General features: G+C 41.9%; 5 non-coding genes and 2 pseudogenes across 5 annotated transcripts; all 7 read right to left on the reverse strand.

Annotated features, from left to right (window-relative positions):
• Positions 1-4133: 4133 nt before the first annotated feature.
• On the reverse strand, positions 4134-4252 carry LOC142535465 (5S ribosomal RNA). Its single transcript, XR_012817551.1, has one exon. It is a non-coding gene; the product is annotated as a 5S ribosomal RNA (ribosomal RNA).
• A 637-nt stretch (positions 4253-4889) lies between these two features.
• On the reverse strand, positions 4890-5010 carry LOC142535469 (5S ribosomal RNA). The gene has a single exon (XR_012817552.1). It is a non-coding gene; the product is annotated as a 5S ribosomal RNA (ribosomal RNA).
• Positions 5011-5685: 675 nt separating this feature from the next.
• LOC142535458 (5S ribosomal RNA) lies at positions 5686-5802 on the reverse strand. Its single transcript, XR_012817548.1, has one exon. It is a non-coding gene; the product is annotated as a 5S ribosomal RNA (ribosomal RNA).
• Positions 5803-6438: 636 nt separating this feature from the next.
• LOC142535470 (5S ribosomal RNA) lies at positions 6439-6557 on the reverse strand. The gene has a single exon (XR_012817553.1). It is a non-coding gene; the product is annotated as a 5S ribosomal RNA (ribosomal RNA).
• Positions 6558-7235: 678 nt separating this feature from the next.
• Positions 7236-7352, reverse strand: LOC142535460 (5S ribosomal RNA). Its single transcript, XR_012817550.1, has one exon. It is a non-coding gene; the product is annotated as a 5S ribosomal RNA (ribosomal RNA).
• Positions 7353-8822: 1470 nt separating this feature from the next.
• Positions 8823-8940, reverse strand: LOC142535467 (5S ribosomal RNA; annotated as a pseudogene).
• A 659-nt stretch (positions 8941-9599) lies between these two features.
• LOC142535468 (5S ribosomal RNA) lies at positions 9600-9716 on the reverse strand (annotated as a pseudogene).
• Between the last annotated feature and the right edge of the window lie 762 nt (positions 9717-10478).

Consider the following 10478-nt stretch of genomic DNA (forward strand, 5'->3'; position numbering starts at 1 on the left):
CAGACCCAACAGGTACCGTATATATCAATGCAACTAAGTCAGAGACAATTGTAAGAAATGCATTAATATATATCAATACATATGCAATATAATCATAAAAGAACAGTACTTGCCACTATATCATCAAGTGCCTCTTGGGTCTGTTCCTCGGTCACTACCACCAGATGGTCTAGCTCTCTGAAATCTGCGGGAATCTCTCTGGGGACAAACTCTAGCAAAGTGTCCCGGCTGTCGGCAGATACGACAACTACCAGTCACTCCCTAGCATTGCCCTGTGGAATGTCTCCCTCCGCAAATCTTGCAATACACTCCAGTATAACTTGAGCTGGAACCACTGGAGCTAGTTGAACCGCTCAGTCCGCTCCTTAACTTCTTGAATGGTTTCTTTCGAGCTTTCAGCAAATCTTGCTTTCCACTCGTGCTGCCGCGATCAAATCGGAGAGGGGATTGCTGTGTCTGGGGTTGCATCGCACACACCCTTTTTAGTTGTCTAATCAGACTCGCCTCCGCTCTCTTCGCTTTACTCAATGCATCAGAAAAATGATAAGGTCGCTGCATATTCATCAATGCAACTATCTCCGAGTTCAATCCTCTAATGAACTGATCCGCTACAGCTTCATCATTTCCAATTACATTAGGAGCAAAACGCAGTAGAGTAGAGAATTTAGCAACATATTCTTCAATATTCAGTTGACCTTGTCTCAAGTTCTCAAACTCTGCTTTCTTGTCCTCTCGGTACGAAACTGAGAAAAATCTTCGATAAAATTCAGTTCTGAATATTTCCCACGAAATCACTGTACCTCTCTGTTCTAGCATTCTTTTACTTGTAATCCACCAACTCCTGGCAGTCTCTCGTAACTAGTGGAATATCAGTTTAATTCTCTGCTCATCTGAATTATTAAGTAAATCAAACAGTATTTCTATGTCATCAAACCAGTTCTCACAATCTTCAGACGTCTCGGTACCACTCAAGTTCGGCGGCTGAAATACCTGAAATTCTTTCAACTGTATTTCCATATGAGTTTCTGATACATCTATCTGTTCAGTCGAAGTACTACCCCTTTTCTGGAATTCTCCGTGGAGGTATATCTGCTTATCAAAACATTAGTACTCAAATACTACAAATCTGTTCCAAATCTTTCTCTGATCATCTTACTGCTGATCATGAATCAGATCTGATTCATACTCAATAATACATAATACCAACTCAAATCAGATAATCAGGTAACCATGTATTTCGAAGCAGTAAAGCCTAATGTCATGCTAGCATACGCAATGTCGTTCAACATTAAAATAATTCTCACGCTAGCAATCACATGCAAGGAAAGAAAACTCAATCTATCTACCCCGCTCATTCTCTTCTATCTCAGTCTAAAGGATCTATCGCTCTGATACCACCTGTTGTGGGGTCCCGGACGCTAATCGTTTGTCTTAATCATCTTTGGAAGTTAATTATCAATTCAGATAATCAGGGTCTAAAATTTTTTCTTTTTAAAATGCAAGTGCGGAGCGTAATGGAATGTAACTAATATACATCTCATTATATAAGTACAATAATGTACAATAATTATTCAAACTAGTCTAAGGTTCAACTACTAAATTTTAAGTATTAAACCAAATCTACAATAAGTCCGGAATCACCACTCTAAACTCGTCTTCTCTCATCATCTTCTTGACCCCGATCCTGTCCCACCTGTTGTCATGCACACATAAAAAACAAGACAACAGTCGGATACTCCGCTGAGAATAAATCCCAGTATAAATAATGTATACATGCAGTTAACTGAATTAACATAAAAGCATGAATTATATCTTATCACATGTAGCATAATCAAACAACATGTATCAATACCAGTCTGTAAATAAAACATGAATCGTAATCTACGAAACATAAATCAATACGGATCTGTAAATCAAATTCTAGTCTCAATATCTAAGACTCGACTCATCTCTCATTCTAATCTAGGGATCCTGATCTAATTTAGACTTTGGTATGCTGTATCGAATGTCTACAATAGACGTCGATCTACATCTAAGCTCATCGATACACCGTAAGTCTAGAGTCTACGCGGTTCTTTCAAAGACTCGGCGGTTCTGCCCTAGCTAGGCTGATCTGCCCTAGACTCAAACTCTGGCTCTGCTATAATTCAATAGACTAAACATATCAATCTGATAATCTGCAAATATCAATGCAATAAAGTAAAGTATGTGATTTTGGGAAACTCAAGTCAAACCTAACTCGAGTTGTGCAATCCCGAATCAACATTTATTTATACCTTTCTCTTCACGATCTGATGTAGACGAAGTCTTGTATGTCAATCTGTCCATACCCAGTCTGGCAATGACAAGTCACATAAATACCATATCAGTATATAACTCAATTCAAGACCCGTTCTGATCAATACTCAAATCGGTATATAATCTGATCCATATCTGAACAAGGTACAATCTAATTCATATCAATGATATCACGATACAATCGAAATCATTACTGAATCTGATCAATATCAATCTACTGATGTTTCGACAGCATAACAATACAGTCTTGATACCCCGTCAATCTCAACATCACAGATATAATACCAGAATACATAATCAGTATCCGTACAATTCAAAATTTGAATAATAACACAACTCTGATATAGAATCTCAACTAAATCAACTCTGAAATTCATAATAATTGTATAACCAGTCTATTCTTTAATCTGACTTCAATTATACAATGCCTACTGTAGCAGGAACATCATATCTGATTCATATTCAATTCTGACAATATCATAAATTCAAATCATGTCTAAACGTAACAAAACTTACGTCTAGTTGTAGCTGTCGTCGCTATTAACACGATACCGTACTCGGATTCAAAATCAGACAGACGGAATTTGCGTGGCGTTCAATTTTCGCACATCAGGAACTTGGAGCTTCGGTTCCTCTCTTCTTCTTATTTCTGAGAATTTGACTTTGCTTATATATATATATATACATATACACGTCGCACGGTGATGGCAAGTGGCATCCTTTCGTTTTGCATGCCTCGCGCATATGCGCGGACAAGGTCGCGCATATGCGCCTGGCTTTCTGCCCGGCACCTTGTGGTTTATCCTCTAGCGCATATGCGCGACATTTCTCGCGCATATGCGCGAGATGTTCTGTCTCGCACATTCCCTTACTCGCGCATATGCGCGCCCTTCCGCCGCGCATGTGCGCCGAACTCTCTGGACGTTCCGCGCATATGCGCGCATTCAAGCCGCGCATGTGCGCCGATTATATTCTTCACACCTAATGTGATTCTTTCTTTCGGCTCTCCCGATCTGATCCGTTCCGTATATAATCATCTTTAAATAAATAAATAAATCATTTCAGATTAATCTCAGATTACAGTAACAAAATCTCGGGCCTTACAGGAGTTCTGATGGGATCCAATGCATTAGTGCTGGTATGATCGCACCCGACATTGAGTGGGATGTTTATTTTTATATCCCTCGAGTACGTGTGGAGCGGGCGGCGATGGACAACACGCGGCACTGCTCTCGCCCAATCAGAACCATGAAGTTAAGCGTTCTAGCGCGATGGCAGAACAAGGATGGGTGACCTCCCTAGGCAGTACTCGTGTCGCGATTGTTTACGTAAATTAAGGCTAAAACAGTCGAAATAATTGTTTTTAATGAGTTAACCGTCTCAAGAGTAATCTGCATCATACCCTTCCGCACAGAACCAGCTCACGACAAAAAAAATCGCTAAATGTTCCCAGAAAATAGAAAAAAAATAAGAAGAAGAAAATAGCGAATGTAAAGCTATTATTATGCCTGGGATACGATAAAATGGAACCGGAATCGAATTTCAAACTTCCTAAGCGGATTTCTACAGGAAATGGAAGCTTAACAGAAGCGGAAAATCGCAAATTAGAGGGTCTTAGAGAAGAAATTCGGCTAAAATCTCGCCACCTCATTGCGGAGTAATGAGTCTCGTTCGTTTGTCCGTTTACAATCAAATTAGCCTACAATTTTGTCCAAATCCGGCAGTACCCGAGCTACGTTGATTTCACATGGTTTATCTGGTCCCGATCGAGATTCAGATGATTTGAGCCGAAAATCGTCTGTCAACAAGTAATCAAAAATAGAAAAACATGAAAAGACGTGCAACACGAGGACTTCCCAGGGGGTCACCCATCCTAGTACATCTCTCGCCCAAGCACGCTTAACTTCGGAGTTCTGATGGGATCCGGTGAATTAGTGCTGGTATGATCGCCCCCGACATTGAGTGGGATGTTTATTCTTATATCTCTCGAGTACGTGTGGAGCGGGCTGCGATGGACAACATGCGGCACTGCTCTCGTCCAATCAGAACTATGAAGTTAAGCGTTCTGGGGCGATGGTAGAGCTAGGATCAGTGACTTCCCTGGGCAGTCCTTGTGTCGCGACCGTTTACGTAAACTATGGATAAAACAGTCGAAATAATTGTTTTTAATGAGTTAACTGTCTCCGGAGTAATCCCTAAAAGTTCCCTGAAAATAGAAAAAAAAATAAGAATAAGAAAATAGCGAATGTAAAGCTATTATTATGCCTGGGATACGATAAAATGGAATCGGAATCGAATTACGAACTTCCTAAGCAGATTCCTCGAGGAAACAGAAGCTTAACAGAAGCGGAAAATCGCAAATTAGATGGTCTTCGAGAAGGAATTGGCTAAACTCTCGCCAGCTCATTGCGGAGTAATGAGTCTCGTTCGTTTGCACGTTTACAATCAAATTAGCCTACAATTTTGTCCAAATCCGGCAGTGCCCGAGTTACGTTGATTTCACATGTCTTTTCTGGTCCCGATTGAGATTCAGATGATTTGAGCGGAAAATCTTCTGTCAACAAGTAATCAAAAATAGAAAAACACGAAAAGGGGTGCAACACGAGGACTTCCCAGGCGGATCACCCATCCAAGTACTGCTCTCGTCCCAAGCACGCTTTACTTCGGAGTTCTGATGGGATCCGGTGCATTAGTGCTGGTATGATCGCACCCGACATTGAGTGGGATGTTTATTCTTATATCCTTCGAGTACGTGTGGAGCGGGCGGCAAACAACACGCGGCACTTCTCTCTCCCAATCAGAACCATGAAGTTTAGCGTTCTAGCGCGATGGTAGAGCTAGGATGGGAAACCTCCCTAGGCAGTCCTCGTGTCGCAACCGTTTACGTAAATTAAGGCTAAAACAGTCGAAATAATTGTTTTTAATGAGTTTACCATCTCCGGAGTAATCTGCATCATACCCTTCCGCACAGAACCGGCTTACGACAACAAAAATCGCTAAATATTCCCAGAAAATAAAAAAAATAAGAAGAAAATAACGAATGTAAAGCTATTATTATGCCTGGGATACGATAAAATGGATCCAGAATCGAATTTCGAACTTCCTAAGCGGATTTCTCGAGGAAACGGAAACTTGACAGAAGCAGAAAATCGCAAATTAGAGGGTCTTAGTGATGGAATTCGGCTAAAATCTCGCCAGCTCATTGCGGAGTAATGAGTCTCGTTCGTTTGCCCGTTTACAATCAAATTAGCCTTCAAATTTTTCCAAATCCTGGCAGTGCCCGAGCTACATTGATTTAACATGTCTTATCTGGTCCCGATCGAGATTCTGATGATTGAGCCGAAAATCGTCTGTCAACAAGTAATCAAAAATAGAAAAACACGAAAAGGGGTGTAACACGAGGACTTCCCAGGGGACCCCATCCTAGTACTGCTCTCGCCCAAGCACGATTAACTTCAGAGTTCTGATGGGATCTGGTGCATAAGTGCTGGTATGATCGCACCCGACATTGACTGGGATGTTTATTCTTATACCCCTCGAGTATGTGTGGAGTGGGCGGCGATGGACAACACGCGGCACCGCTCTCGCCCAATCAGAACCATGAAGTTAAGCGTTCTGGGGCGATGGCCGAGCTAGGATCAGTGACTTCCCTGGGCTGTCCTTGTGTCGCGACCGTTTACGTAAACTATGGATAAAACAGCCGAAATAATTGTTTTTAATGAGTTAACTGTCTCCGGAGTAATCCCTAAAAGTTCCCTGAAAATAGAAAAAAAAATAAGAATAAGAAAATAGCGAATGTAAATCTATTATTATGCCTGGGATACGATAAAATGGAATCGGAATCGAATTACGAACTTCCTAAGCAGATTCCTCGAGGAAACAGAAGCTTAACAGAAGCGGAAAATCGCAAATTAGATGGTCTTAGAGAAGGAATTGGCTAAACTCTCGCCAGCTCATTGCAAGTAATGAGTCTCGTTCGTTTGCACGTTTACAATCAAATTAGCCTACAATTTTGTCCAAATCCGGCAGTGCCCGAGTTACGTTGATTTCACATGTCTTTTCTGGTCCCGATTGAGATTCAGATGATTTGAGCGGAAAATCTTCTGTCAACAAGTAATCAAAAATAGAAAAACACGAGAAGCTGTGCAACACGAGGACTTCCCAGGCGGTCACCCATCCAAGTACTGCTCTCGCCCAAGCACGCTTTACTTCGGAGTTCTGATGGGATCCGTTGCATTAGTGCTGGTACGATCGCACCCGACATTGAGTGGGATGTTTATTCTTATATCCTTCGAGTACATGTGGAGCGGGCGGCAAACAACACGCGGCACTTCTCTCTCCCAATCAGAACCATGAAGTTTAGCGTTCTAGCGCGATGGTAGAGCTAGGATGGGAAACCTCCCTAGGCAGTCCTCGTGTCGCAACCGTTTACGTAAATTAAGGCTAAAACAGTCGAAATAATTGTTTTTAATGAGTTTACCATCTCCGGAGTAATCTGCATCATACCCTTCCGCACAGAACCAGCTTACGACAACAAAAATCGCTAAATATTCCCAGAAAATATAAAAAAAATTAGAAGAAAATAACGAATGTAAAGCTATTATTATGCCTGGGATACGATAAAATGGATCCAGAATCGAATTTCGAACTTCCTAAGCGGATTTCTCGAGGAAACGGAAACTTGACAGAAGCAGAAAATCGCAAATTAGAGGGTCTTAGTGATGGAATTCGGCTAAAATCTCGCCAGCTCATTGCGGAGTAATGAGTCTCGTTCGTTTGCCCGTTTACAATCAAATTAGCCTTTCAAATTTTTCCAAATCCGGCAGTGCCCGAGCTACATTGATTTAACATGTCTTATCTGGTCCCGATCGAGATTCTGATGATTTGAGCCGAAAATCGTCTGTCAACAAGTAATCAAAAATAGAAAAACACGAAAAGAGGTGTAACACGAGGACTTCCCAGGGGACCCCATCCTAGTACTGCTCTCGCCCAAGCACGATTAACTTCAGAGTTCTGATGGGATCTGGTGCATAAGTGCTGGTATGATCGCACTCGACATTGACTGGGATGTTTATTCTTATACCCCTCGAGTATGTGTGGAGTGGGCGGCGATGGACAACACGCGGCACTGCTCTCGCCCAATCAGAACCATGAAGTTAAGCGTTCTGGAGCGATGACAGAGCCAGGATGGGTGACCTCCCTGGGCATTCCTCGTGTCGCGACCGTTTCGTAAATTATGGGTAAAACAGTCTAAATAATTGTTTTTAATGAGTTAACCGTCTCCGGAGTAATCTGCGTCATACACTTCCGCACAGAACCGGCTCACGACAACAAAAATTGCTAAATGTTTCCAGAAAATAGAAAAAAAAATAAGAAAAAGAAAATAGCGAAAGTAATGCTATTATTATGCCTGGGATACGATAAAATAGAACCGGAATCGAATTTCGAACTTTCTAAGCTGATTTCTCGAGGAAACGGAAGCTTAAAAGAAGCGGAAATTCGCAAATTAGAGGGTCTTAGAGAAGGAATTCGGCTAAATTGTCACCAGATCATTGCAGGGTAATGAGGCTCGTTCATTTGCCCGTTTACAATCAAATTAGGCTACAATTTTGTCCTAATCCGGCAGTGCCCGAGGTACGTTGATTTCACATGTCTTATCTGGTCCCGATCGAGATTCAGATGATTTGAGCCAAAAATCTTCTGTCAACAAGTAATCAAAAATAGAAAAACACGAAAAGGCGTGCAACATGAGGACTTCCAAGGGGGTCACCTATCCTAGTACTGCTCTCGCCCAAGCACGCTAAACTTTGTATTTCTGATGGGATCCGGTGAATTAGTGCTCTTTGATCGCACTCGATATTGAGTGGGATGTTTATTTTTGTATCCCTCGAGTACGTGTGGAGCGGGCGGCGATGCACAACACGCGGCACTACTCTCGCCCAATCATAACCATGAAGTTAAGCGTTCTGGCGCGATGGCAGAGCTAGGATGGGTGACTTCCCTGGGCAGTCCTTGTGTCGCGACCATTTATGTAAACTATGGATAAAACAGTCAAAATAATTGTTTTTAATGAGTTAACGTCTCCGGAGTAATCTACGTCATACCCTTCCGCACAGAACTGGCTCACGCCACCAAAACTCGCTAAATTTTCTCGAAAATATAAAGAAATAAGAAGAAAAAAATAGCGAATAGAAAGCTATATTATGTTGGGATACGATAAAATAGAACCGGAATCGAATTTCGACTTTCCAAGCGGATTTCTCAAGGAAAACGGAAGCTTAACAAAAGCCGAAAAGCGCATAATTAGAGGGTCTTAGATGACGGAATTCGGCTAACTCATTAAAGGGTCTTAGAGAAGGAATTCGTTTTTCCCGTTTTACAATCAAATTCGCCTACAATTTTGTCCAAATCGGCCAGTGCACGAGCTACGTTGATTTCAAATGTCTTATTGGTCCCGATCGATTTTCAGATGATTTGAGCGAAATCGTCTGTCACACGTAATCAAAAATTGAAAAACACGAAAAGGGGTGCAACACGAGGACTTCCCAAGGGTAACCCTCCTAGTGCTGGTCTCGCCCTAGCACGCTTAACTTCGGTGTTGTGATGGGAACCGGATGCATTAGTGCTGTTATGATCACACCCAACATTGAGTGGATGTTTATTTTATATCACTCGAGTACGTGTGGCGCGTGGCGGGCGATGAACAACACGCGGCACTGCTCTCGCCCAATCAAACCATGAAGTTAAGCGTTCTGGCGTGATGGCAGAGCTAGGATCGGTGACTTCCCTGGGAGTCCTGTGTCGCGACCGTTTACGTAAACTATGGATAAAACAGTCGAAATAATTGTTTTTAATGAGTTAACCGTCTCCAGAGTATCTGCGTCATACCCTTCCGCACAGAATGGCTCACGACAACAAAATCGCTAAATGTTCCAAAAATATAAAAAAATAAGAAGAAAATAGCGAATGGAAAGCTATTATTATGCTTGGGATACGATAAAATGGAACCGAAATCGAATTTCGAACTTCCTAAGGATTTCTAGGAAACGAAGCTTAACAGAACGAAAATCGCAAATTAGAGGGTCTTAGAGAAGGAATTCGGCTAAAATCTCACCAAATCATTGCAGTAATGAGTCTCGTTCGTTGCCCGTTACAATCAAATTAGCCTACAATTTTGTCCAAATCCGGCAGTGCCGAGCTACGTTGATTTCACATGTCTTATCTGGTCCCGATCGAGATTAAGATGATTTGAGCCGAAAATCTTCTGTCAACAAGTAATCAAAAATAGAAAAACAAGAAAAGGCGTGCAACACGAGAACTTCCCAGGGGTCACTTATCCTAGTACTGCTATCGCCCAGCACGCTTGACTTCGGAGTTCTGATGGGATCCGATGAATTAGTGTTGGTATGATCGCACCGACATTGACTGGGATGTTTATTCTTATACCCCTCGAGTACGTGTGGAGCGGGCGGCGATGGACAACACATGGCACTGCTCTCGCCCAATCAGAACCATGAAGTTAAGCGTTCAGGAGCGATGACAGAGCCAGGATGGGTGACTTCCTGGGCATTCCTCGTGTCGCGACCGTTTACGTTAATTATGGATAAAACAGTCGAAATAATTGTTTTTAAAGAGTTAACCGTCTCCGGAGTAATCTGCGTCATACCCTTCCGCACAGAATCGGATCACGACAAAAAAAATTGCTAAATGTTCCCAGAAAATAGAAAAAAAATAAGAAGAAGAAAATAGCGAATGTAAAGCTATTATTATGCCTGGGATATGATAAAATAGAACCGGAATCGAATTTCGAACTTTCTAAGCGGATTTCTAGAGGAAACAAAAGCTTAACAAAAGCGGAAAATCGCAAATTAGAGTGTCTTAGAGAATTAATTTTGCTAAAATTTCGCCAGCTTATTACAGAGTATTGAGTCTCGTTCGTTTGCCCGTTTACAATAAAATTAGCCTACAATTTTGTCCAAATCCGGCAGTGCCCGAGCTACGTTGATTTCAAATGTCTTATCTGGTCACGATCGAGATTCAGATGATTTGAGCCGAAAATCGTCTGTCAACAAGTAATCAAAAATAGTTAAACACGAAATAGCGTGCAACGCGAGGACTTCCCAGGGGGTCACCAATCCTAGTACTGCTCTCGCCCAGGCACGCTTAACTTCGTATTCTGA

This window comes from Primulina tabacum, unplaced genomic scaffold, assembly GCF_025594145.1.
Source record: "Primulina tabacum isolate GXHZ01 unplaced genomic scaffold, ASM2559414v2 Contig1048, whole genome shotgun sequence".
Taxonomy (NCBI): Eukaryota; Viridiplantae; Streptophyta; class Magnoliopsida; order Lamiales; family Gesneriaceae; genus Primulina; species Primulina tabacum.